Genomic DNA, 20,605 nt, shown 5'->3' on the forward strand with positions numbered 1-20,605 from the left:
AAAATAACTTATTTCCGCAGACAGGATGGCCGAGCGGTTAAGGCGTCAGATTTAAGCTCTGATCCTCGTAAGAGGGCGTGGGTTCAAACCCCACTTCTGACAAATTCTTTCTTTTCATTTCTTCCGCAAAGAAACTCAATCCGTTTTTTCGAGGAGAGAGACTGTTAATTTAATCTCTCAAAAAAGTTCGTATTCTGGAAAAATAACTTATTTCCGCAGTCAGGATGGCCGAGCGGTTAAGGCGTCGGATTTAAGCTCTGATCCTCGAAAGAGGGCGTGGGTTCGAACCCCACTTCTGACAAATTATTTCATTTATTTCTTCCGCAAAGAAACTCATTCCGTTTTGTCGAGGAGAGAGACTGCGAATTTGATCTTTAAAAAAAAGTTCGTATTCTGGAAAAATAACTAATTTACGCAGTCAGGATGGCCGAGCGGTTAAGGCGTCAGATTTAAGCTCTGATCCTCGAAAGATGGCGTGGGTTCGAACCCCACTTCTTACAAATTATTTCCTTTCATTTCTTCCGCAAAGAAACTCAGACCGTTTTTTCGAGGAGAGAGACTGCGAATTTAATCCTTCTAAAAAAAGTTCGTATTCTGGAAAAATAACATATTTCCGCCGTCAGGATGGCCGAGCGGTTAAGGCGTCAGATTTAAGCTCTGATCCTCGAAAGAGGGCGTGGGTTCGAACCCCACTTCTGACAAATTCATTCGTTCATTTCTTCCGCAAAGAAACTCAATCCGTTTTTTCGAGGAGAGAGACTGCGAATTTAATCTCTCAAAAAAGTTCGTATTCAGGAAAAATAACTATTTTCCGCAGTCAGGATGGCCGAGCGGTTAAGGCGTCAGATTTAAGCTCTGATCCTCGAAAGAGGGCGTGGGTTCGAACCCCACTGCTGACAAATTCTTTCTTTTCATTTCTTCCGCAAAGAAACCCTTTCCGTTTTTTCGAGGAGAGAGACTGCGAATTTAATCTTTCTAAAAAAAGTTCGTATTCTGAAAAATAACTAATTTCCGCAGTCAGGATGGCCGAGCGGTTTAGGCGTCAGATTTAAGCTCTGATCCTCGAAAGAGGGCGTGGGGCCGAATCCCACTTCTAACAAATTCGTTCCTTTCATTTCTTCCGTAAAGAAACTCAATCCGTTTTTTCGAGGAGAGAGACTGTGAATTTAATATCTCAAAAAAGTTCGTATTCTGGAAAAAAAAACTAATTTCCGCAGTCAGGATGGCCGAGCGGTTAAGGCGTCAGATTTAAGCTCTGATCCTCGAAAGAGGGCGTGGGTTCGAACCCCACTTCTGACAAAATCTTTCTTTTCATTTCTTCCGCAAAGAAACCCTATCCGTTTTTTCGAGGAGAGAGACTGCGAATTTAATCTTTCTAAAAAAAGTTCGTATTCTGAAAAATAACTAATTTCCGCAGTCAGGATGGCCGAGCGGTTTAGGCGTCAGATTTAAGCTCTGATCCTCGAAAGAGGGCGTTGGTTCGAACCCCACTTCTGACAAATGATTTCCTTTCATTTCTTCCGCAAAGAAACTCAAACCGTTTTGTCGAGTAGAGAGACTTCGAATTTAATCTTTCTAAAAAAGTTCGTATTCTGGAAAATAACTAATTTCCGCAGTCAGGATGGCCGAGCGGTTAAGGCGTCAGATTTAAGCTCTGATCCTCGAAAGAGGGCGTGGGTTCGAACCCCACTTCTGACAAATTCTTTCTTTTCATTTCTTCCGCAAAGAAACCCTATCCGTTTTTTCGAGGAGAGAGACTGCGAATTTAATCTTTCTAAAAAAAGTTCGTATTCTGAAAAATAACTGATTTCCGCAGTCAGGATGGCCGAGCGGTTTAGGCGTCAGATTTAAGCTCTGATCCTCGAATGAGGGCGTGGGTTTGAACCCCACTTCTAACAAATTCATTCCTTTCATTTCTTCCGTAAAGAAACTCAATCCGTTTTTTCGAGGAGAGAGACTGTGAATTTAATCTCTCAAAAAAGTTCGTATTCTGGAAAAATAACTTATTTCCGCAGTCAGGATGGCCGAGCGGTTAAGGCGTCAGATTTAAGCTCTGATTCTCGAAAGAGAGCGTGGGTTCGAACCCCACTTCTGACAAATTATTTCCTTTCATTTCTTCCGCAAAGAAACTCATTCCGTTTTGTCGAGGAGAGAGACTGCGAATTTGTTCTTTAAAAAAAAGTTCGTATTCTGGAAAAATAACTAATTTACGCAGTCAGGATGGCCGAGCGGTTAAGGCGTCAGATTTAAGCTCTGATTCTCGAAAAAGGGCGTGGGTTCGAACCCCACTTCTGACAAATTATTTCTTTTCATTTCTTCCGCAAAGAAACTCATTCCGTTTTGTCGAGGAGAGATACTGCGAATTTGATCTTTAAAAAAAAGGTCGTATTCTGGAAAAATAACTAATTTACGCAGTCAGTAAGGCCGAGCGGTTAAGGCGTTAGATTTAAGCTCTGATCCTCGAAAGAGGGCGTGTGTTCGAACCCCACTTCTGACAAATTCTTTCTTTTCATTTCTTCCGCAAAGAAACCCTATCCGTTTTTTCGAGGAGAGAGACTGCGAATTTAATCTCTCAAAATATTTCGTATTCTGGAAAAATAATTAATTTTCGCAGTCAGGATAGTCGAGCGGTTAAGGCGTCAGATTTAAGCTCTGATTCTCGAAAGAGGGCGTGGGTTCGAACCCCACTTCTTACAAATTATTTCCTTTCATTTCTTCCGCAAAGAAACTCAGACCGTTTTTTCGAGGAGAGAGACTGCGAATTTAATCCTTCTAAAAAAAGTTCGTATTCTGGAAAAATAACATATTTCCGCAGTCAGGATGGCCGAGCGGTTAAGGCGTCAGATTTAAGCTCTGATCCTCGAAAGAGGGCGTGGGTTCGAACCCCACTTCTGACAAATTCTTTCCTTTCTTTTCTTCCGCAAAGAAACTCAAACCGTTTTGTCGAGGAGAGAGACTGCGAATTTGATCTCTCAAAAAAGTTCGTATTCTGGAAAAATAACTTGTTTACGCAGTCAGGATGGCTGAGCGGTTAAGGCGTCAGATTTAAGCTCTGATCCTCGAAAGAGGGCGTGGGTTCAAACCCCACTTCTGACAAATTCTTTCTTTTCATTTCTTCCGCAAAGAAACCCTATCCGTTTTTTCGAGGAGAGAGACTGCGAATTTAATCTTTGTAAAAAAAGTTCGTATTCAAAAAAATAACTAATTTCCGTAGTCAGGATGGCCGAGCGGTTAAGGCGTCAGATTTAAGCTCTGATCCTCGAAAGAGGGCGTGGGTTCGAACTTAACTTCTGACAAATTCTTTCTTTTCATTTCTTCCGCAAAGAAACCCTATCCGTTTTTTCGAGGAGAGACACTACGAATTTCATCTTTCTAAAAAAAGTTCGTATTCTGGAAAAATAATAATTTCCACAGTCAGGATGGCCGAGCGGTTAAGGCGTCAGATTTAAGCTCTGATCCTCGAAAGAGGGCGTGGGTTCGAACCCCACTTCTGACAAATTATTTCCTTTCATTTCTTCCGCAAAGAAACTCAAACCGTTTTGTCGAGGAGAGAGACTGCGAATTTGATCTCTCAAAAAAGTTCGTATTCTGGAAAAATAACTTGTTTACGCAGTCAGGATGGCTGAGCGGTTAAGGCGTCAGATTTAAGCTCTGATCCTCGAAAGAGGGCGTGGGTTCGAACCCCACTTCTGACAAATTCTTTCTTTTCATTTCTTCCGCAAAGAAACCCTATCCGTTTTTTCGAGGAGAGAGACTGCGAATTTAATCTTTCTAAAAAAAGTTCGTATTCTGAAAAATAACTAATTTCCGCAGTCAGGATGGCCGAGCGGTTAAGGCGTCAGATTTAAGCTCTGATTCTCGAAAGAGGGCGTGGGTTCGAAACCCACTTCTTACAAAATCTTTCCTTTCATTTCTTCCGCAAAGAAACTCAATCCGTTTTTTCGAGGAGAGAGACTGCGAATTTAATCTTTGTAAAAAAATTCGTATTCTGAAAAATAACTAATTTCCGCAGTCAGGATGGCCGAGCGGTTAAGGCGTCAGATTTATTCACAGTATTAAAATTACAATACAATCATAAAGATTGGAGGTTATAAAACACAAAATAGAATTTAGGACAAGCAATCAACAAGCATTCTATTCAAATATTTTGTTTAACATGTTGTATAAAATTAATTCTGACGGCAAATCTAAATGTTATTTCTGTTGCTTATGACGACATTCTAGTTTTAAAACTGCATGAAATTTCTTTTGACACAAAAAGTGATTAAATTGAATATCATTAAAAGAACAATAACACCGGTATAACCAAATTTCTCTTTTCAATACAGCACAAAGGAACTGGACCACTGTCCAAAACATTTTAGAGTTATGCAAGTCTTTATTAATTAAACCAAAAATAAGGAAAGAATTTCGCGTATACGAAGAAACGCCATATAAATCACGATTGAGTTCCAAAATATCACAGAATAGCCAAGTCCATAATTGAGAAACCACGGGGCACGTTACGAAGAGATGTTCTACCGTCTCTGAGTCTATCCGACAATATATGCACGTATCATCCGGTACCACTAGAGCGTGCACCAAACGCGACTTCACCGTGAAACCATGATGAAGGAGGCGTAAATTTATGGCAGAGAGCGAAGGACCCAAAAAATTAGATCGCGCGAATTTCCAGCGAATACGTTGAAGAGGGCCGCCGAAAAAGCGACGCCAGCGTTCTTCTCCACTCGACTCGATAGACAATGATTCCGCGAACGCAGCGTAAATGGGCCTCACTGCGATAGCGAGAGACACCTTTTCGCCCGACACGTCAATAACCGATAAACCGACCTCGTGCGCGACCGGAGGGCGACGCAATTGACGCCCCCCTTGTTGAATGCTCATGGACCAAAGCGGAGGAACTGCATCAATAAGTTCTTGGTAGAGTAGCAAGACCCGAGACCGAGGCAAAACGAGCGATGAATCGGCTGTAGCGTCTAAACACGCCTGTGGCGGCAAGAACCCGGGGACGTACTCGTAACACAGATCGCGTACTGTCCGAAAACCCGCTTGCGAGAAAAACCCACGCTCAAGACGACCGAAATGTGGCAACGACAGACGCGGATTTAAAAAAAGCGGTTCGTCCAAAAAAATTCGAGAGAGCGGGAAAGGTCCAGCCATGAATGTGCTGAAAATCCCTCCAAGCAAGCAGCATGGAAACATACCGAGACGGAAGACCAGCGGCGCAACGAGAAGTGATAGATAACCGGAAAACGTGTAGGCCCAATTGCAAGGCGCCGCCATAAAGATTAAGAATCTGCGACGAAAGATCCCGAGCGAAAACCGGAGTAGTCTCTGCAAACAACGTAAGAGCTTCGCGAACGCGAAACGCCTTAACTTTGGTACAAATGTCTACTAGCCCGAACCCTCCGATCAGCGTTGGCCGAACAAGACTCTCATAGGCACCAGATGAGGGCCATTGCCCCAAATGAAGTTCAAAATGGCTTCCCGAAATTGACGAAGCCAAAAAGGCGAAATATCGACTGTTTTTAAAATATGCCAGAGCATAGATGCAGCGAGCACATTGACAACCAAAACTTTGCCAACGACCGAGAGAGTACGACCTTTCCAAGACCGTAAGACCCGAGAGAACTTGCCGTAGCGCTCCTCCCATTGAAGGCGAGCCGAATGCACAGAATCGTAGTCTATCCAAATACCGAGAATTTTCAAAGGTGAACTAGAAAGCGTTACGCCGCTGATCTCGATAGGGTCTCGACCATGATATAGACCAAGCCATTTCGCGTGGCACTTTGACGGGTTCAATTTCGCTCCGGAGGCTTGACTGAAATCCGCAAAAACGTCGCAGATCGCGGGGATCGCGGCCGCTGTTGAAGTTACAACCGTGGTGTCATCCATATGTTGAAAGAGAGTCGGCAAAACCGAATGCGCGGATAACCGTACCGGCGGGATGGATTCGTGCGACGTGACCGCGGAAAACAGAGGTTCCGAGGCTAAAACATATAGCAGAGGGCTAAGCGGACACCCTTGGCGAACCGACCGCCCTAACGAAAAGACATCAGTCAAATGACCATTGACTTTGACACAGGCCCTGGAACCCGCGACAAAAGCTTGAATCCACTTGCAGAAAAACGGGCCAAACCCCATGGCCGCTAAGAGCTCAAATAAATATGGCCATGCCACCCGGTCGAAAGCCTTCATAAGGTCCAGCTGGACCATAATGCCACCCTCTTCGCGAAGGCGGAGGTTCTCGGCGACATCTGACAACAGTCTCGTGGAGGTAGAAAGGTCCCGACCACGAACCGCACCCGTTTGCGTAGATGACGTAATGTTCGGCAAAAGCGACGCTACTCGGAGAGCAAAAACTTTGGATAAAATTTTATAATCAGTATTGAGTAACGTAATAGGCCTCCAGTTCTTTAAAAGAGTTAAATCCCCAGTCTTGGGCAAAAGGATAATAAGACCTATTTTCATGCTGCGCGGAATTTGACCCTGGTCACGGGCGATATGGGCTAGGCGAAGAAAGTCATCCTTAATAAGCGGAAGAAAAAACCGCCAAAACTCCACCGTCAAACCATCAAGTCCCGGACTCTTATTGGGCTTCATAGTCCCCAAGGACCGCTCGAGTTCCTCCCAGGTGACAGGCAACTCAACCGCGTCACGATCAGCTTTCGATACCCGGTCCCGGACCCGATTGCTAAAACTTCGACTCTGGGCCTCGCAAATAGGCTCATGAGTATAAAGGGCATTATAGAAATCAAAAATTTGCTGACGGATGAGACGCCCGTCGCGAAAGACCTCTCCTGATGAAGACACTAAACGACCAATCGATTTTATACTCTGACGATGAGTCTCCAGGCGCAGAAAATAGCGCGTGGGTCGCTCACCCAATTCTTTAAAATCCGTCTTAGCGCGTACGACCTGGCCACGAAGCACCTCAGAATCGAAATCCGCCAAAGCCTGCTTAGCGTCCAGCAACTCCGGCAAACAAGTGGGATCGGACACGTAGCGAGACTCGAGGTGAGAAATCCGAACCAATAAAGCAGCGCGAGAACTTCTCAACTTCTGAGCGCGAGCTTTGCCGTAGAACATGGCGTAATCCTTAATACAAACTTTAAGATTTTCGTACCATTGAAAAATATCTACACGGTACTCGACGGTGTCGCGACTCCGATCAACAATACGCTGGATGCCCGTACGGAAGCGCTCCTCTTGAAGTAACGTAGAGTTAAACGCCCAGACCCCAGGGCCGCGCTGGACGCCACTGGGATCAAAGACGAAAGACACGGCCTTGTGGTCAGAAAAAGGAACATTCAAGATTAGATTCCGCGAACAATTATGCGCATCCGTTGGGCGAATAAATAAATAGTCAATCCGCGACATGACAAAGTTCCCGAATACGAAACCGGAACGAGTATAATCAAAATGATCGGCGTGAGAAGCCCTCCAGGGATCATAAAGATCAAGACTGGTAAGCCAAAGCTTAAAACTCGTAGGCGGAACGGCGGAACGAAGATTAGAAACGGGGCGACGATCGAGAGATGAGTTTAAAATATCATTAAAATCCCCCGCTATAATCGGACGAGGTAAAAGCGAACACCACAACTTCGCCGAAGACATAAAAAGAGAACGCGACGGCGCGTCATTCGGAGCATAAATATTCGCGAAATCCATAGGAACATCGTCAACTACCGCGGAGACAGAAAGAAATCGGCCACAGTCGCTTCGAAAAACTCGCGAAGGAACAATATCCAGCCCTGCCCGAAAGCAGGTCGCTACGCCGCAAAAAGTAGTAGTAGGGTCATTATCCCAAAAAACGCGGCCGCGAAAAATTTTCCGAAAAGTACTCACATGTTCATTCGTCCAGTGTGTCTCTTGTAAAAAAACCACATCATACGCGTCCATAAAAATAAGCACTTCCGACATCTTATTAACATTCCGAAGACCATTAACGTTAAGAGAGACGATTTTTAATGGCATTAAAGGAACCGGGGACAGGCGTGACAACAGTTGGCAGGGACGTAGAAGGCAACTTGGCAGGTGCGATGGCATTCGATTCCGTAGAGTAGACGTTCGTCTTCTTAGGAGGAGGCTGGCGTTTATCAACATCCGAGCCACTCGTCGAAGTCAAGAATCTCTTACCAACGTCCTTCGTAACGTGCTTGGGAAATTTTGGCCGATCAACATTGTCGCCACCCTGGGCAACCATGCCTTGAGAGGACTCTTTGTCTGAAAGAACCTGATCAGTAGTCAGGCACGCATCCTGTTCTTCGACCATCCTATCAGCGACCGTATCCGCGGATTCAACAACTTCAGAGCGAGTTGGACAGGAACGAGCCACATGACCTTGCTTCTTACAACGAAAACAGATAAAAGAGGGACAGTCTTTATACATGTGGCTCGAAGAGAGACACCCATTACAAACTTTACTCTGAGAGGAGTGACGAACCTGATAAAAAGTCTCCCGACCTAAAACGTCTTTGATCTTTAGACCGTACGGTAACGAACTGACACATTCGGCAAGGCGAACCTTGACCGAACGAATTCCAAAATAAATTCCGGCGTCATTTTTAGTCCAGATAATTTCGCCACGCAACTCACATTGTAAGCTTTCCAATTTCTCCTTCACCGCTTCGTCACTCACAAACTCAGGTAAACCATAAATATGGACAATAACTGTTTTCCTCGCTATCCCAGACACATCAAAACGCGTCTCTCCTACTTCGATCCCAGCATCAAGACACAATTCCGCTTCTTCCTCGCGTAAGAAGGTGACGTAATAGCCACCCTCCGTAGCAACAACCGACGAGACCGTATTAGGCCCGTAATCCAAAATACATGCCGTTAAAATTTCTTGCTTCGAAACTTCTTTCACGGCGCATTCCACGAAAATGGAACGTTTTAAAACATCCATCCTGGATTTCAGAAGAAAACCCAGGAGGGCACGAAAAACGAAAAATAAACTGCGCGAATTAGTAAATTTTAAATTAAACAAACAAAATGTTAGAGAAAGAACCGAAACTAAGGCTTAGCGAGCAGGCGAGGAGAGCAAAGAAAAACGAACCGCACTCTCCAAAAAACCAAACGCGACTCCATTTAAAAAAAAAAAAAAAAAGGCGTCAGATTTAAGCTCTGATCCTCGAAAGAGGGCGTGGGTTTGAAACCCACTTCTTACAAAATCTTTCCTTTCATTTCTTCCGCAAAGAAACTCAATCCGTTTTTTCGAGGAGAGAGACTGCGAATTTAATCTTTGTAAAAAAATTCGTATTCTAAAAAATAACTAATTTCCGCAGTCAGGATGGCCGAGCGGTTAAGGCGTCAGATTTAAGCTCTGATCCTCGAATGAGGGCGTGGGTTCGAACCCCACTTCTGACAAATTATTTCCTTTCATTTCTTCCGCAAAGAAACTCATTACGTTTTGTCGAGGAGAGAGACTGCGAATTTGATCTTTAAAAAAAAGTTCGTATTCTAAAAAATAACTAATTTCCGCAGTCAGGATGGCCGAGCGGTTAAGGCGTCAGATTTAAGCTCTGATCCTCGAATGAGGGCGTGGGTTCGAACCCCACTTCTGACAAATTCATTCCTTTCATTTCTTCCGCAAAGAAACCCTATCCGTGTTTTCGAGGAGAGAGACTGCGAATTTAATCTTTCTAAAAAAAGTTCGTATTCTGAAAAATAACTAATTTCCGCAGTCAGGATAGCCGAGCGGTTTAGGCGTCAGATTTAAGCTCTGATCCTCGAAAGAGGGCGTGGGTCCGAATCCCACTTCTAACAAATTCGTTCCTTTCACTTCTGCCGTAAAGAAACTCAAACCGTATTTCGAGGAGAGAGACTGTGAATTGAATCTCTCAAAAAATGTTCGTATTCTGGAAAAATAACTAATTTCCGCAGTCAGGATGGCCGAGCGGTTAAGGCGTCAGATTTAAGCTCTGATCCTCGAAAGAGGGCGTGGGTTCGAACCCCACTTCTGACAAATTCTTTCTATTCATTTCTTCCGCAAAGAATTCCTATCCGTATTTTCGAGGAGAGAGACTGCGAATTTAATCTTTCTAAAAAAAGTTCGTATTCTGAAAAATAACTAATTTCCGCAGTCAGAATGGCCGAGCGGTTAAGGCGTCAGATTTAAGCTCTGATCCTCGAAAGAGGGCGTGGGTTCGAACCCCACTTCTGACAAATTCATTCGTTCATTTCTTCCGCAAAGAACTCAATCCGTTTTTTCGAGGAGAGAGACTGCGAATTTAATCTCTCAAAAAAGTTCGTATTCAGGAAAAATAACAATTTTCCGCAGTCAGGATGGCCGAGCGGTTTAGGCGTCAGATTTAAGCTCTGATCCTCACAAGAGGGCGTGGGTTCGAACCCCACTTCTGACAAATTCTTTCTTTTCATTTCTTCCGCAAAGAAACCCTATCCGTTTTTTCGAGGAGAGAGACTGCGAATTTAATCTTTCTAAAAAAAGTTCGTATTCTGAAAAAAAAACTAATTTCCGCAGTCAGGATGGCCGAGCGGTTTAGGCGTCAGATTTAAGCTCTGATCCTCGAAAGAGGGCGTTGGTTCGAACCCCACTTCTGACAAATTATTTCCTTTCATTTCTTCCGCAAAAAAACTCAAACCGTTTTGTCGAGTAGAGAGACTTCGAATTTAATCTTTCTAAAAAAGTTCGTATTCTGGAAAATAACTTGTTTACGCAATCAGGATGGCCGAGCGGTTAAGGCGTCAGATTTAAGCTCTGATTCTCGAAAGAGGGCGTGGGTTTGAAACCCACTTCTTACAAAATCTTTCCTTTCATTTCTTCCGCAAAGAAACTCAATCCGTTTTTTCGAGGAGAGAGACTGCGAATTTAATCTTTGTAAAAAAATTCGTATTCTAAAAAATAACTAATTTCCGCAGTCAGGATGGCCGAGCGGTTAAGGCGTCAGATTTAAGCTCTGATCCTCGAATGAGGGCGTGGGTTTGAACCCCACTTCTAACAAATTCATTCCTTTCATTTCTTCCGTAAAGAAACTCAATCCGTTTTTTCGAGGAGAGAGACTGTGAATTTAATCTCTCAAAAAAGTTCGTATTCTGGAAAAATAACTAATTCCGCAGTCAGGATGGCCGAGCGGTTACGGCGTCAGATTTAAGCTCTGATCCTCGAAAGAGGGCGTGGGTTCGTACCCCACATCTGACAAATTCATTCCTTTCATTTCTTCCGCAAAGAAACTCAATCCGTTTTTTCGAGGAGAGAGACTGTGAATTTAATCTCTCAAAAAAGTTCGTATTCTGGAAAAATAACTAATTTACGCAGTCAGGATGGCCGAGCGGTTAAGGCGTCAGATTTAAGCTCTGATCCTCGAAAGAGGGCGTGGGTTCGAACCCCACTTCTGACAAATTCTTTCTTTTCATTTCTTCCGCAAAGAAACCCTATCCGTGTTTTCGAGGAGAGAGACTGCGAATTTAATCTTTCTAAAAAAAGTTCGTATTCTGAAAAATAACTAATTTCCGCAGTCAGGATAGCCGAGCGGTTTAGGCGTCAGATTTAAGCTCTGATCCTCGAAAGAGGGCGTGGGTCCGAATCCCACTTCTATCAAATTCGTTCCTTTCATTTCTTCCGTAAAGAAACTCAAACCGTATTTCGAGGAGAGAGACTGTGAATTTAATCTCTCAAAAAAGTTCGTATTCTGGAAAAATAACTAATTTCCGCAGTCAGGATGGCCGAGCGGTTAAGGCGTCAGATTTAAGCTCTGATCCTCGAAAGAGGGCGTGGGTTCGAACCCCACTTCTGACAAATTCTTTCTATTCATTTCTTCCGCAAAGAATTCCTATCCGTATTTTCGAGGAGAGAGACTGCGAATTTAATCTTTCTAAAAAAAGTTCGTATTCTGAAAAATAACTAATTTCCGCAGTCAGGATGGCCGAGCGGTTAAGGCGTCAGATTTAAGCTCTGATCCTCGAAAGAGGGCGTGGGTTCGAACCCCACTTCTGACAAATTCATTCGTTCATTTCTTCCGCAAAGAAACTCAATCCGTTTTTTCGAGGAGAGAGACTGCGAATTTAATCTCTCAAAAAAGTTCGTATTCAGGAAAAATAACAATTTTCCGCAGTCAGGATGGCCGAGCGGTTAAGGCGTCAGATTTAAGCTCTGATCCTCACAAGAGGGCGTGGGTTCGAACCCCACTTCTGACAAATTCTTTCTTTTCATTTCTTCCGCAAAGAAACCCTATCCGTTTTTTCGAGGAGAGAGACTGCGAATTTAATCTTTCTAAAAAAAGTTCGTATTCTGAAAAAAAAACTAATTTCCGCAGTCAGGATGGCCGAGCGGTTTAGGCAACAGATTAAAGCTCTGATCCTCGAAAGAGGGCGTTGGTTCGAACCCCACTTCTGACAAATTATTTCCTTTCATTTCTTCCGCAAAAAAACTCAAACCGTTTTGTCGAGTAGAGAGACTTCGAATTTAATCTTTCTAAAAAAGTTCGTATTCTGGAAAATATTTTGTTTACGCAATCAGGATGGCCGAGCGGTTAAGGCGTCAGATTTAAGCTCTGATTCTCGAAAGAGGGCGTGGGTTTGAAACCCACTTCTTACAAAATCTTTCCTTTCATTTCTTCCGCAAAGAAACTCAATCCGTTTTTTCGAGGAGAGAGACTGCGAATTTAATCTTTGTAAAAAAATTCGTATTCTAAAAAAAAACTAATTTCCGCAGTCAGGATGGCCGAGCGGTTAAGGCGTCAGATTTAAGCTCTGATCCTCGAATGAGGGCGTGGGTTTGAACCCCACTTCTAACAAATTCATTCCTTTCATTTCTTCCGTAAAGAAACTCAATCCGTTTTTTCGAGGAGAGAGACTGTGAATTTAATCTCTCAAAAAAGTTCGTATTCTGGAAAAATAACTAATTCCGCAGTCAGGATGGCCGAGCGGTTAAGGCGTCAGATTTAAGCTCTGTTCCTCGAAAGAGGGCGTGGGTTCGAACCCCACATCTGACAAATTCATTCTTTTCATTTCTTCCGCAAAGAAACTCAATCCGTTTTTTCGAGGAGAGAGACTGTGAATTTAATCTCTCAAAAAAGTTCGTATTCTGGAAAAATAACTAATTTCCGCAGTCAGGATGGCCGAGCGGTTAAGGCGTCAGATTTAAGCTCTGATCCTCGAAAGAGGGCGTGTGTTCGAACCCCACTTCTGACAAATTCTTTCTTTTCATTTCTTCCGCAAAGAAACCCTATCCGTTTTTTCGAGGAGAGAGACTGCGAATTTAATCTCTCAAAATATTTCGTATTCTGGAAAAATAATTAATTTTCGCAGTCAGGATGGCCGAGCGGTTAAGGCGTCAGATTTAAGCTCTGATCCTCGAAAGATAGCGTGGGTTCGAACCCCACTTCTGACAAATTCTTTCTTTTCATTTCTTCCGCAAAGAAACTCAATCCGTTTTTTCGAGGAGAGAGACTGCGAATTTAATCTCTCAAAAAAGTTCGTATTCAGGAAAAATAACTATTTTCCTCAGTCAGGATGGCCGAGCGGTTAAGGCGTCAGATTTAAGCTCTGATCCTCGAAAGCGGGCGTGGGTTCGAACCTCACTACTGACAAATTCTTTCTTGTCATTTCTTCCGCAAAGAAACCGTATCCGTTTTTTCGAGGAGAGAGACTGCGAATTTAATCTTTCTAAAAAAAGTTCGTATTCTGAAAAATAACTAATTTCCGCAGTCAGGATGGCCCCAGCGGTTTAGGCGTCAGATTTAAGCTCTGATCCTCGAAAGAGGGCGTTGGTTCGAACCCCACTTCTGACAAATTATTTCCTTTCATTTCTTCCGCAAAGAAACTCAAACCGTTTTGTCGAGTAGAGAGACTTCGAATTTAATCTTTCTAAAAAAGTTCGTATTCTGTAAAATAACTTGTTTACGCAATCAGGATGGCCGAGCGGTTAAGGCGTCAGATTTAAGCTCTGATCCTCGAAAGAGGGCGTGTGTTCGAACCCCAATTCTGCAAATTCTTTCATTTCTTCCGCAAAGAAACCCTATCCGTTTTTTCGAGGAGAGAGACTGTGAATTTAATCTCTCAAAAAAGTTCGTATTCTGGAAAAATAACTAATTTCCGCAGTCAGGATAGCCGAGCGGTTAAGGCGTCAGATTTAAGCTCTGATTCTCGAAAGAGGGCGTGGGTTCGAACCCCACTTCTTACAAATTATTTCCTTTCATTTCTTCCGCAAAGAAACTCAGACCGTTTTTTCGAGGAGAGAGACTGCGAATTTAATCCTTCTAAAAAAAGTTCGTATTCTGGAAAATAACTAATTTCCGCAGTCAGGATGGCCGAGCGGTTAAGGCGTCAGATTTAAGCTCTGATCCTCGAAAGAGGGCGTGGGTTCGAACCCCACTTCTGACAAATTCTTTCTATTCATTTCTTCCGCAAAGAAACCCTATCCGTTTTTTCGAGGAGAGAGACTGCGAATTTAATCTTTCTAAAAAAAGTTCGTATTCTGAAAAATAACTAATTTCCGCAGTCAGGATGGCCGAGCGGTTAAGGCGTCAGATTTAAGCTCTGATCCTCGAAAGAGGGCGTGGGTTCGAACCTCACTACTGACAAATTCTTTCTTGTCATTTCTTCCGCAAAGAAACCGTATCCGTTTTTTCGAGGAGAGAGACTGCGAATTTAATCTTTCTAAAAAAAGTTCGTATTCTGAAAAATAACTAATTTTCGCAGTCAGGATGGCCGAGCGGTTTAGGCGTCAGATTTAAGCTCTGATCCTCGAAAGAGGGCGTTGGTTCGAACCCCACTTCTGACAAATTATTTCCTTTCATTTCTTCCGCAAAGAAACTCAAACCGTTTTGTCGAGTAGAGAGACTTCGAATTTAATCTTTCTAAAAAAGTTCGTATTCTGCAAAATAACTTGTTTACGCAATCAGGATGGCCGAGCGGTTAAGGCGTCAGATTTAAGCTCTGATCCTCGAAAGAGGGCGTGTGTTCGAACCCCAATTCTGCAAATTCTTTCATTTCTTCCGCAAAGAAACCCTATCCGTTTTTTCGAGGAGAGAGACTGTGAATTTAATCTCTCAAAAAAGTTCGTATTCTGGAAAAATAACTTATTTCCGCAGTCAGGATGGCCGAGCGGTTAAGGCGTCAGATTTAAGCTCTGATCCTGGAAAGAGGGCGTGGGTTCGAACCCCACTTCTAACAGATTATTTCCTTTCATTTCTTCCGCAAAGAAACTCATTCCGTTTTGTCGAGGAGAGAGACTGCGAATTTGATCTTTAAAAAAAAGTTCGTATTCTGGAAAAATAACTAATTTCCGCAGTCAGGATGGCCGAGCGGTTAAGGCGTCAGATTTAAGCTCTGATCCTCGAAAGAGGGCGTGGGTTCGAACCCCACTTCTGACAAATTCTTTCTTTTCATTTCTTCCGCAAAGAAACCCTATCCGTTTTTTCGAGGAGAGAGACTGCGAATTTAATCTTTCTAAAAAAAGTTCGTATTCTGAAAAATAACTAATTTCCCCAGTCAGGATGGCCGAGCGGTTAAGGCGTCAGATTTAAGCTCTGATCCTCGAAAGAGGGCGTGGGTTCGAATGCCACTTCTAACAAATTCCTTCCATTCATTTCTTCCGTAAAGAAACTCAATCCGTTTCTTCGAGGAGAGAGACTGTGAATTTAATCTCTCAAAAAAGTTCGTATTCTGGAAAAATAACTAATTTGCGCAGTCAGGATGGCCGAGCGGTTAAGGCGTCAGATTTAAGCTCTGATTCTCGAAAGAGGGCGTGGGTTCGAAACCCACTTCTTACAAAATCTTTCCTTTCATTTCTTCCGCAAAGAAACTCAATCCGTTTTGTAGAGGAGAGAGACTGCGAATTTGATCTTTAAAAAAAAGTTCGTATTCTGGAAAAATAACTAATTTCCGCAGTCAGGATGGCCGAGCGGTTAAGGCGTCAGATTTAAGCTCTGATCTTCGAAAGAGGGCGTGGGTTCGACCCCACTTCTGACAAATTCTTTCTTTTCATTTCTTCCGCAAAGAAACCCTATCCGCTTTTTCGAGGAGAGAGACTGCGAATTTAATCTTTCTAAAAAAAGTTCGTTTTCTGAAAAATAACTACTATCCGCAGTCAGGATGGCCGAGCGGTTAAGGCAACAAATTTAAGCTCTGATCCTGGAAAGAGGGCGTGGGTTCGAACCCCACTTCTAACAAATTCATTCCTTTCATTTCTTCCGTAAAGAAACTCAATCCGTTTTTTCGAGGAGAGAGACTGCGAATTTAATCTTTGTAAAAAAAGTTCGTATTCTGAAAAATAACTAACTTCCGCAGTCAGTTTGGCCGAGCGGTTAAGGCGTCAGATTTAAGCTCTGATCCTGGAAAGAGGGCGTGGGTTCGAACCCCACTTCTAACAAATTCATTCCTTTCATTTCTTCCGCAAAGAAACCCTATCCGTTTTTTCGAGGAGAGAGACTGCGAATTTAATCTTTGTAAAAAAAGTTCGTATTCTGAAAAATAACTAACTTCCGCAGTCAGGTTGGCCGAGCGGTTAAGGCGTCAGATTTAAGCTCTGATCCTGGAAAGAGGGCGTGGGTTCGAACCCCACTTCTAACAAATTCATTCCTTTCATTTCTTCCGTAAAGAAACTCAATCCGTTTTTTCGAGGAGAGAGACTGTGAATTTAATCTCTCAAAAAAGTTCGTATTCTGGAAAAATAACTTATTTCCGCAGTCAGGATGGCCGAGCGGTTAAGGCGTCAGATTTAAGCTCTGATCCTCGAAAGAGGGCGTGGGTTCGAACCCCACTTCTGACAAATTCATTCGTTCATTTCTTCCGCAAAGAAACTCAATCCGTTTTTTCGAGGAGAGAGACTGCGAATTTAATCTCTCAAAAAAGTTCGTATTCAGGAAAAATAACTATTTTCCGCAGTCAGGATGGCCGAGCGGTTAAGGCGTCAGATTTAAGCTCTTATCCTCGAAAGAGGGCGTGGGTTCGAACCCCACTTCTGACAAATTCTTTCTTTTCATTTCTTCCGCAAAGAAACCCTATCCGTTTTTTCGAGGAGAGAGACTGTGAATTTAATCTCTCAAAAAAGTTCGTATTCTGGAAAAATAACTTATTTCCGCAGTCAGGATGGCCGAGCGGTTAAGGCGTCAGATTTAAGCTCTGTTCCTCGTAAGAGGGCGTGGGTTCGAACCCCACTTCTGACAAATTCTTTCTTTTCATTTCTTCCGCAAAGAAACCCTATCCGTTTTTTCGAGGAGAGAGACTGCGAATTTAATCTTTCTAAAAAAGTTCGTATTCTGAAAAATAACTAATTTCCGCCGTCAGGATGGCCGAGCGGTAAAGGCGTCAGATTTAAGATCTGATCCTCGAAAGAGGGCGTGGGTTCGAATCCCACTTCTAACAAATTCATTTTATTCATTTCTTCCGTAAAGAAACTCAATCCGTTTTTTCGAGGAGAGAGACTGTGAATTTAATCTCTCAAAAAAGTTCGTATTCTGGAAAAATAACTAAGTTCCGCAGTCAGGATGGCCGAGCGGTTAAGGCGTCAGATTTAAGCTCTGATCCTCGAAAGAGGGCGTGGGTTCGAACCCCACTTCTGACAAATTATTTCCTTTCATTTCTTCCGCAAAGAAACTCATTCCGTTTTGTCGAGGAGAGAGACTGCGAATTTGATCTTTAAAAAAAAAGTTCGTATTCTGGAAAAATAACTAATTTCCGCAGTCAGGATGGCCGAGCGGTTAAGGCGTCAGATTTAAGCTCTGATCCTCGAAAGAGGGCGTGGGTTCGAACTCCACTTCTGACAAATTCTTTCTTATCATTTCTTCCGCAAAGAAACCCTATCCGTTTTTTCGAGGAGAGAGACTGCGAATTTAATCTTTGTAAAAAAAGTTCGTATTCTGAAAAATAACTAATTTCCGCAGTTCGGTTGGCCGAGCGGTTAAGGCGTCAGATTTAAGCTCTGATCCTGGAAAGAGGGCGTGGGTTCGAACCCCACTTCTAACAATTTCATTCCTTTCATTTCTTCCGTAAAGAAACTCAATCCGTTTTTTCGAGGAGAGAGACTGTGAATTTAATCTCTCAAAAAAGTTCGTATTCTGGAAAAATAACTTACTTCCGCAGTCAGGATGGCCGAGCGGTTAAGGCGTCAGATTTAAGCTCTGATCCTCGGAAGAGGGCGTGGGTTCGAATCCCACTTCTAACAAATTCATTCCATTCATTTCTTCCGTAAAGAAACTCAATCCGTTTTTTCGAGGAGAGAGACTGTGAATTTAATCTCTCAAAAAAGTTCGTATTCTGGAAAAATAACTAAGTTCCGCAGTCAGGATGGCCGAGCGGTTAAGGCGTCAGATTTAAGCTCTGATCCTCGAAAGAGGGCGTGGGTTCGAACCCCACTTCTGACAAATTATTTCCTTTCATTTCTTCCGCAAAGAAACTCATTCCGTTTTGTCGAGGAGAGAGACTGCGAATTTGATCTTTAAAAAAAAAGTTCGTATTCTGGAAAAATAACTAATTTCCGCAGTCAGGATGGCCGAGCGGTTAAGGCGTCAGATTTAAGCTCTGATCCTCGAAAGAGGGCGTGGGTTCGAACTCCACTTCTGACAAATTCTTTCTTATCATTTCTTCCGCAAAGAAACCCTATCCGTTTTTTCGAGGAGAGAGACTGCGAATTTAATCTTTGTAAAAAAAGTTCGTATTCTGAAAAATAACTAATTTCCGCAGTTCGGTTGGCCGAGCGGTTAAGGCGTCAGATTTAAGCTCTGATCCTGGAAAGAGGGCGTGGGTTCGAACCCCACTTCTAACAATTTCATTCCTTTCATTTCTTCCGTAAAGAAACTCAATCCGTTTTTTCGAGGAGAGAGACTGTGAATTTAATCTCTCAAAAAAGTTCGTATTCTGGAAAAATAACTTACTTCCGCAGTCAGGATGGCCGAGCGGTTAAGGCGTCAGATTTAAGCTCTGATCCTCGAAAGAGGGCGTGGGTTCGAACCCCACTTCTGACAAATTATTTCCTTTCATTTCTTCCGCAAAGAAACTCATTCCGTTTTGTCGAGGAGAGAGACTGCGAATTTGATCTTTAAAAAAAACTTCGTATTCTGGAAAAATAACTAATTTCCGCAGTCAGGATGGCCGAGCGGTTAAGGCGTCAGATTTAAGCTCTGATCCTCGAAAGAGGGCGTGGGTTCGAACCCCACTTCTAACAAATTCATTCCTTTCATTTCTTCCGTAAAGAAACTCAATCCCTTTTTTCGAGGAGAGAGACTGTTAATTTAATCTCTCAAAAAAGTTCGTATTCTGGAAAAATAACTTATCTCCGCAGTCAGGATGGCCGAGCGGTTAAGGCGTCAGATTTAAGCTCTGATCCTCGAAAGAGGGCGTGGGTTCGAATCCCACTTCTAACAACTTCATTCCATTCATTTCTTCCGTAAAGAAACTCAATCCGTTTTTTCGAGGAGAGAGACTGTGAATTTAATCTCTCAAAAAAGTTCGTATTCTGGAAAAATAACTAATTTCCGCAGTCATTATGGCCGAGCGGTTAAGGCGTCAGATTTAAGCTCTGATTCTCGAAAGAGGGCGTGGGTTCGAAACCCACTTCTTACAAAATCTTTCCTTTCATTTCTTCCGCAAAGAAACTCAATCCGTTTTTTCGAGGAGAGAGACTGCGAATTTAATCTTTGTAAAAAAGTTCGTTTTCTGAAAAATAACTAATTTCCGCAGTCATGATGGCCGAGCGGTTAAGGCGTCAGATTTAAGCTCAGATCCTCGAAAGAGGGCGTGGGTTCGAACCCCACTTCTAACAAAATCATTCCTTTTATTTTTTCCGTAAAGAAACTCAATCCGTTTTTTCGAGGAGAGAGACTGTTAATTTAATCTCTCAAAAAAAATCCTATTCTGGAAAAATAACTTATTTCCGCAGTCAGGATGGCCGAGCGGTTAAGGCGTCAGATTTAAGCTCTGATCCTCGAAAGAGGGCGTGGGTTCGAACCCCACTTCTGACAAATTATTTCCTTTCATTTCTTCCGCAAAGAAACTCATTCCGTTTTGTCGAGGAGAGAGACTGCGAATTTGATCTTTAAAAAAAAGTTCGTATTCTGGAAAAATAACTAATTTACGCAGTCAGGATGGCCGAGCGGTTAAGGCGTCAGATTTAAGCTCTGATCCTCGAAAGAGGGCGTGGGTTCGAACCCCACTTCTGACAAATTCTTTCTTTTCATTTCTTCCGCAAAGAAACCCTATCCGTTTTTTCGAGGAGAGAGACTGTTAATTTAATCTCTCAAAAAAGTTCGTATTCTGGAAAAATAACTTATTTCCGCAGTCAGGATGGCCGAGCGGTTAAGGCGTCAGATTTAAGCTCTGATCCTCGGAAGAGGGCGTGGGTTCGAATCCCACTTCTAACAAATTCATTCCATTCATTTCTTCCGTAAAGAAACTCAATCCGTTTTTTCGAGGAGAGAGACTGTGAATTTAATCTCTCAAAAAAGTTCGTATTCTGGAAAAATAACTAAGTTCCGCAGTCAGGATGGCCGAGCGGTTAAGGCGTCAGATTTAAGCTCTGATCCTCGAAAGAGGGCGTGGGTTCGAACCCCACTTCTGACAAATTATTTCCTTTCATTTCTTCCGCAAAGAAACTCATTCCGTTTTGTCGAGGAGAGAGACTGCGAATTTGATCTTTAAAAAA

General features: G+C 43.0%; 45 non-coding genes across 45 annotated transcripts; all 45 read left to right on the forward strand.

The window, feature by feature from the left end:
- The first annotated feature begins 19 nt into the window (after nt 1-19).
- Nucleotides 20-102, forward strand: TRNAL-UAA (transfer RNA leucine (anticodon UAA)). Its single transcript has one exon. It is a non-coding gene; the product is annotated as a tRNA-Leu (tRNA).
- A 116-nt stretch (nt 103-218) lies between these two features.
- On the forward strand, nt 219-301 carry TRNAL-UAA (transfer RNA leucine (anticodon UAA)). Its single transcript has one exon. It is a non-coding gene; the product is annotated as a tRNA-Leu (tRNA).
- Nucleotides 302-618: 317 nt separating this feature from the next.
- TRNAL-UAA (transfer RNA leucine (anticodon UAA)) lies at nt 619-701 on the forward strand. Its single transcript has one exon. It is a non-coding gene; the product is annotated as a tRNA-Leu (tRNA).
- A 115-nt stretch (nt 702-816) lies between these two features.
- On the forward strand, nt 817-899 carry TRNAL-UAA (transfer RNA leucine (anticodon UAA)). The gene has a single exon. It is a non-coding gene; the product is annotated as a tRNA-Leu (tRNA).
- A 317-nt stretch (nt 900-1,216) lies between these two features.
- On the forward strand, nt 1,217-1,299 carry TRNAL-UAA (transfer RNA leucine (anticodon UAA)). The gene has a single exon. It is a non-coding gene; the product is annotated as a tRNA-Leu (tRNA).
- Nucleotides 1,300-1,615: 316 nt separating this feature from the next.
- TRNAL-UAA (transfer RNA leucine (anticodon UAA)) lies at nt 1,616-1,698 on the forward strand. The gene has a single exon. It is a non-coding gene; the product is annotated as a tRNA-Leu (tRNA).
- A 316-nt stretch (nt 1,699-2,014) lies between these two features.
- TRNAL-UAA (transfer RNA leucine (anticodon UAA)) lies at nt 2,015-2,097 on the forward strand. The gene has a single exon. It is a non-coding gene; the product is annotated as a tRNA-Leu (tRNA).
- A 117-nt stretch (nt 2,098-2,214) lies between these two features.
- On the forward strand, nt 2,215-2,297 carry TRNAL-UAA (transfer RNA leucine (anticodon UAA)). Its single transcript has one exon. It is a non-coding gene; the product is annotated as a tRNA-Leu (tRNA).
- Nucleotides 2,298-2,814: 517 nt separating this feature from the next.
- TRNAL-UAA (transfer RNA leucine (anticodon UAA)) lies at nt 2,815-2,897 on the forward strand. The gene has a single exon. It is a non-coding gene; the product is annotated as a tRNA-Leu (tRNA).
- Nucleotides 2,898-3,013: 116 nt separating this feature from the next.
- Nucleotides 3,014-3,096, forward strand: TRNAL-UAA (transfer RNA leucine (anticodon UAA)). The gene has a single exon. It is a non-coding gene; the product is annotated as a tRNA-Leu (tRNA).
- Nucleotides 3,097-3,413: 317 nt separating this feature from the next.
- TRNAL-UAA (transfer RNA leucine (anticodon UAA)) lies at nt 3,414-3,496 on the forward strand. The gene has a single exon. It is a non-coding gene; the product is annotated as a tRNA-Leu (tRNA).
- Nucleotides 3,497-3,612: 116 nt separating this feature from the next.
- On the forward strand, nt 3,613-3,695 carry TRNAL-UAA (transfer RNA leucine (anticodon UAA)). The gene has a single exon. It is a non-coding gene; the product is annotated as a tRNA-Leu (tRNA).
- Nucleotides 3,696-9,289: 5,594 nt separating this feature from the next.
- Nucleotides 9,290-9,372, forward strand: TRNAL-UAA (transfer RNA leucine (anticodon UAA)). Its single transcript has one exon. It is a non-coding gene; the product is annotated as a tRNA-Leu (tRNA).
- A 116-nt stretch (nt 9,373-9,488) lies between these two features.
- Nucleotides 9,489-9,571, forward strand: TRNAL-UAA (transfer RNA leucine (anticodon UAA)). The gene has a single exon. It is a non-coding gene; the product is annotated as a tRNA-Leu (tRNA).
- Nucleotides 9,572-9,887: 316 nt separating this feature from the next.
- TRNAL-UAA (transfer RNA leucine (anticodon UAA)) lies at nt 9,888-9,970 on the forward strand. The gene has a single exon. It is a non-coding gene; the product is annotated as a tRNA-Leu (tRNA).
- A 117-nt stretch (nt 9,971-10,087) lies between these two features.
- On the forward strand, nt 10,088-10,170 carry TRNAL-UAA (transfer RNA leucine (anticodon UAA)). The gene has a single exon. It is a non-coding gene; the product is annotated as a tRNA-Leu (tRNA).
- Nucleotides 10,171-10,284: 114 nt separating this feature from the next.
- On the forward strand, nt 10,285-10,367 carry TRNAL-UAA (transfer RNA leucine (anticodon UAA)). The gene has a single exon. It is a non-coding gene; the product is annotated as a tRNA-Leu (tRNA).
- A 516-nt stretch (nt 10,368-10,883) lies between these two features.
- Nucleotides 10,884-10,966, forward strand: TRNAL-UAA (transfer RNA leucine (anticodon UAA)). Its single transcript has one exon. It is a non-coding gene; the product is annotated as a tRNA-Leu (tRNA).
- Nucleotides 10,967-11,280: 314 nt separating this feature from the next.
- TRNAL-UAA (transfer RNA leucine (anticodon UAA)) lies at nt 11,281-11,363 on the forward strand. The gene has a single exon. It is a non-coding gene; the product is annotated as a tRNA-Leu (tRNA).
- Nucleotides 11,364-11,678: 315 nt separating this feature from the next.
- On the forward strand, nt 11,679-11,761 carry TRNAL-UAA (transfer RNA leucine (anticodon UAA)). The gene has a single exon. It is a non-coding gene; the product is annotated as a tRNA-Leu (tRNA).
- A 117-nt stretch (nt 11,762-11,878) lies between these two features.
- On the forward strand, nt 11,879-11,961 carry TRNAL-UAA (transfer RNA leucine (anticodon UAA)). The gene has a single exon. It is a non-coding gene; the product is annotated as a tRNA-Leu (tRNA).
- A 115-nt stretch (nt 11,962-12,076) lies between these two features.
- TRNAL-UAA (transfer RNA leucine (anticodon UAA)) lies at nt 12,077-12,159 on the forward strand. Its single transcript has one exon. It is a non-coding gene; the product is annotated as a tRNA-Leu (tRNA).
- A 516-nt stretch (nt 12,160-12,675) lies between these two features.
- On the forward strand, nt 12,676-12,758 carry TRNAL-UAA (transfer RNA leucine (anticodon UAA)). Its single transcript has one exon. It is a non-coding gene; the product is annotated as a tRNA-Leu (tRNA).
- Nucleotides 12,759-13,072: 314 nt separating this feature from the next.
- On the forward strand, nt 13,073-13,155 carry TRNAL-UAA (transfer RNA leucine (anticodon UAA)). The gene has a single exon. It is a non-coding gene; the product is annotated as a tRNA-Leu (tRNA).
- A 116-nt stretch (nt 13,156-13,271) lies between these two features.
- On the forward strand, nt 13,272-13,354 carry TRNAL-UAA (transfer RNA leucine (anticodon UAA)). Its single transcript has one exon. It is a non-coding gene; the product is annotated as a tRNA-Leu (tRNA).
- A 709-nt stretch (nt 13,355-14,063) lies between these two features.
- Nucleotides 14,064-14,146, forward strand: TRNAL-UAA (transfer RNA leucine (anticodon UAA)). The gene has a single exon. It is a non-coding gene; the product is annotated as a tRNA-Leu (tRNA).
- A 117-nt stretch (nt 14,147-14,263) lies between these two features.
- On the forward strand, nt 14,264-14,346 carry TRNAL-UAA (transfer RNA leucine (anticodon UAA)). The gene has a single exon. It is a non-coding gene; the product is annotated as a tRNA-Leu (tRNA).
- Nucleotides 14,347-15,055: 709 nt separating this feature from the next.
- Nucleotides 15,056-15,138, forward strand: TRNAL-UAA (transfer RNA leucine (anticodon UAA)). Its single transcript has one exon. It is a non-coding gene; the product is annotated as a tRNA-Leu (tRNA).
- Nucleotides 15,139-15,255: 117 nt separating this feature from the next.
- Nucleotides 15,256-15,338, forward strand: TRNAL-UAA (transfer RNA leucine (anticodon UAA)). The gene has a single exon. It is a non-coding gene; the product is annotated as a tRNA-Leu (tRNA).
- Nucleotides 15,339-16,652: 1,314 nt separating this feature from the next.
- Nucleotides 16,653-16,735, forward strand: TRNAL-UAA (transfer RNA leucine (anticodon UAA)). The gene has a single exon. It is a non-coding gene; the product is annotated as a tRNA-Leu (tRNA).
- Nucleotides 16,736-16,850: 115 nt separating this feature from the next.
- Nucleotides 16,851-16,933, forward strand: TRNAL-UAA (transfer RNA leucine (anticodon UAA)). The gene has a single exon. It is a non-coding gene; the product is annotated as a tRNA-Leu (tRNA).
- Nucleotides 16,934-17,049: 116 nt separating this feature from the next.
- On the forward strand, nt 17,050-17,132 carry TRNAL-UAA (transfer RNA leucine (anticodon UAA)). The gene has a single exon. It is a non-coding gene; the product is annotated as a tRNA-Leu (tRNA).
- Nucleotides 17,133-17,248: 116 nt separating this feature from the next.
- On the forward strand, nt 17,249-17,331 carry TRNAL-UAA (transfer RNA leucine (anticodon UAA)). The gene has a single exon. It is a non-coding gene; the product is annotated as a tRNA-Leu (tRNA).
- A 116-nt stretch (nt 17,332-17,447) lies between these two features.
- Nucleotides 17,448-17,530, forward strand: TRNAL-UAA (transfer RNA leucine (anticodon UAA)). The gene has a single exon. It is a non-coding gene; the product is annotated as a tRNA-Leu (tRNA).
- A 118-nt stretch (nt 17,531-17,648) lies between these two features.
- On the forward strand, nt 17,649-17,731 carry TRNAL-UAA (transfer RNA leucine (anticodon UAA)). The gene has a single exon. It is a non-coding gene; the product is annotated as a tRNA-Leu (tRNA).
- A 316-nt stretch (nt 17,732-18,047) lies between these two features.
- On the forward strand, nt 18,048-18,130 carry TRNAL-UAA (transfer RNA leucine (anticodon UAA)). Its single transcript has one exon. It is a non-coding gene; the product is annotated as a tRNA-Leu (tRNA).
- A 116-nt stretch (nt 18,131-18,246) lies between these two features.
- On the forward strand, nt 18,247-18,329 carry TRNAL-UAA (transfer RNA leucine (anticodon UAA)). Its single transcript has one exon. It is a non-coding gene; the product is annotated as a tRNA-Leu (tRNA).
- A 118-nt stretch (nt 18,330-18,447) lies between these two features.
- On the forward strand, nt 18,448-18,530 carry TRNAL-UAA (transfer RNA leucine (anticodon UAA)). Its single transcript has one exon. It is a non-coding gene; the product is annotated as a tRNA-Leu (tRNA).
- A 316-nt stretch (nt 18,531-18,846) lies between these two features.
- Nucleotides 18,847-18,929, forward strand: TRNAL-UAA (transfer RNA leucine (anticodon UAA)). Its single transcript has one exon. It is a non-coding gene; the product is annotated as a tRNA-Leu (tRNA).
- A 117-nt stretch (nt 18,930-19,046) lies between these two features.
- Nucleotides 19,047-19,129, forward strand: TRNAL-UAA (transfer RNA leucine (anticodon UAA)). The gene has a single exon. It is a non-coding gene; the product is annotated as a tRNA-Leu (tRNA).
- A 116-nt stretch (nt 19,130-19,245) lies between these two features.
- On the forward strand, nt 19,246-19,328 carry TRNAL-UAA (transfer RNA leucine (anticodon UAA)). Its single transcript has one exon. It is a non-coding gene; the product is annotated as a tRNA-Leu (tRNA).
- Nucleotides 19,329-19,842: 514 nt separating this feature from the next.
- TRNAL-UAA (transfer RNA leucine (anticodon UAA)) lies at nt 19,843-19,925 on the forward strand. Its single transcript has one exon. It is a non-coding gene; the product is annotated as a tRNA-Leu (tRNA).
- Nucleotides 19,926-20,042: 117 nt separating this feature from the next.
- Nucleotides 20,043-20,125, forward strand: TRNAL-UAA (transfer RNA leucine (anticodon UAA)). Its single transcript has one exon. It is a non-coding gene; the product is annotated as a tRNA-Leu (tRNA).
- Nucleotides 20,126-20,241: 116 nt separating this feature from the next.
- On the forward strand, nt 20,242-20,324 carry TRNAL-UAA (transfer RNA leucine (anticodon UAA)). Its single transcript has one exon. It is a non-coding gene; the product is annotated as a tRNA-Leu (tRNA).
- A 116-nt stretch (nt 20,325-20,440) lies between these two features.
- Nucleotides 20,441-20,523, forward strand: TRNAL-UAA (transfer RNA leucine (anticodon UAA)). Its single transcript has one exon. It is a non-coding gene; the product is annotated as a tRNA-Leu (tRNA).
- The last annotated feature ends 82 nt before the right edge of the window (nt 20,524-20,605 follow it).

Source organism: Leiobunum rupestre, chromosome 1 (assembly GCF_980474605.1).
Source record: "Leiobunum rupestre chromosome 1, qqLeiRupe1.1.hap1, whole genome shotgun sequence".
NCBI lineage: Eukaryota > Metazoa > Arthropoda > Arachnida > Opiliones > Sclerosomatidae > Leiobunum > Leiobunum rupestre.